The sequence below is a fragment of the Myotis brandtii genome, unplaced genomic scaffold (assembly GCF_000412655.1).
Source record: "Myotis brandtii unplaced genomic scaffold, ASM41265v1 scaffold526, whole genome shotgun sequence".
Classification (NCBI taxonomy): domain Eukaryota; kingdom Metazoa; phylum Chordata; class Mammalia; order Chiroptera; family Vespertilionidae; genus Myotis; species Myotis brandtii.
The window spans coordinates 466,361-468,159 of record NW_005369920.1 but is presented as its reverse complement, the minus strand read 5'-3'; positions in this window follow the sequence as shown (position 1 = coordinate 468,159).

The window sequence follows — 1,799 nt, the reverse complement described above, 5'->3', positions numbered from 1 at the left end:
AATATATAAAAGTTTTTTGCCTCAGTGCCTGGTACTTTGAAAATGTTAGCTATTTATTGAAATTGTTAGCTATTTATATTAGTAGTGTTAATTAATAGAAGTAGCTTCTTTCATTTATCTTGTGGCTAATAGTTTTCAATGAAATTATCTCAATTGATCATCTAAGAATCCTAGAGGGAAGAATTAAAAATTGCAAATTTCACTTGAAGAAAATTAATAATATGTTCCAGACTCTGTACTGCCTCTTTTAATTGTTATCACGAACTTGGTGAGTAGGCACTAGTAACAGATTTTTAAAAATGAGGTTAACAAATATTAAGTGACTTGTTCAAGTCTATTCAGTTAGTCAGTAGCAGAATTTTGAATCAAATGCTCTTTGAATTGTCTCTCATTCTTAATTGCAATGCTTTCCCAACTTTGATCATGTGATAAGTTTATTCTTGAGAAAATTGTTAAGCATATGGATTACAGAGGCCATATGCACTGGTTAAAATTCTGGCTCATTAACTTACCAGCTGTGTGAACAAAGGCTTTAGTGTCCTCATCTTTAAAATGGATTTTATAATGGTACTTGTTTCATAGGGACATGATGAAGATTAAATGAGGTAATATATACAAGCAATTAGAACAGTGTTACGCACTCAAAAAATATTAGCAATTATTTTCTGATGCAGATGGTTAGCATTTCCTGTATAATTGTTTCACAATTACAACTCAATACACTTTTAGTATGTTTTACTCTGTTCTGAGACTTAATGGAAGAAAATAATTTAAAAATATAAACCCTTTATTAAGAGAATTGATTAATGAAGTATTAATCCTCACCCAAGGATATTTTTCTATTGATTTTTAGGGAGAGTGGAAGAGAGAGGGAAAGACAGAAAGAAACATCGATGTGAAAGAAACACATCAATTGGTTGCCTCCTGCATGAGCCCCCACCAGGATCTGGCCCAGGAAGGAGCCTGCAACTGAGGTACATGCTTTTGACCAGAATCAAACCCAGTACCCTTTGGTCCGCAGGCCAATGCTCTATCCACTGAGCTAAACATTTTGATGAGTTAAGGTAACCACTTTCTTCGTGGGGAGAATAAAATATTCCCAGATCAAATGCCATTCTGAAAAGAGGTATTAAAAGAAGACTATCAGTGGTCCAGACATCAGTTTCAGTACAGGAGCATTATTAGTTACTAGAAGATAATTCTGGAAGTAGATTGATTAATCAATCCCTATTCCCCCCAACATAAATGTAGACCCTTGTTTATAATAGAATTTATGTTCTTTACACAGAGAGCATTGGTTTCTATGAGGTGTTCTGAATATCAGTTATCTTGGGAAATAATTAAAATAATAATAACTACCATTTAATAAGCATCTACAATGTTTCAATACATGATCTAGGCCCTTTATATAAATGAGATAGAAAAATTACCTGCAAACCCAAGTGTGAAGAAATAGACTTGACCTAATTTATGTATATATTTTATTCTATTTTTTAGCAATGAGGATGGAGATTTTACTTAATTTGTTTGGGGGCCCACACTTCCCAGGGTGGCAGAAAGTGACTCATTGTCACAGCAAAATTTCCTTTTGCCCATTTCCCCAGCCTTGTGGTAGGTGAATGGGAGTGTTGATACATCTGTTTCTCAGTGCCATCAGTCCACTCAGGCAATCCAATATTTGCAGTAAACCACGGATACATTCCTCCTTTCTCCTCTTAAACCCTTCAAGTGACTCTCCAATACTTCTGCAACATAGTCAAGAATTTGGAAGTTCTTCTATTGTTTGACATTATATGCTG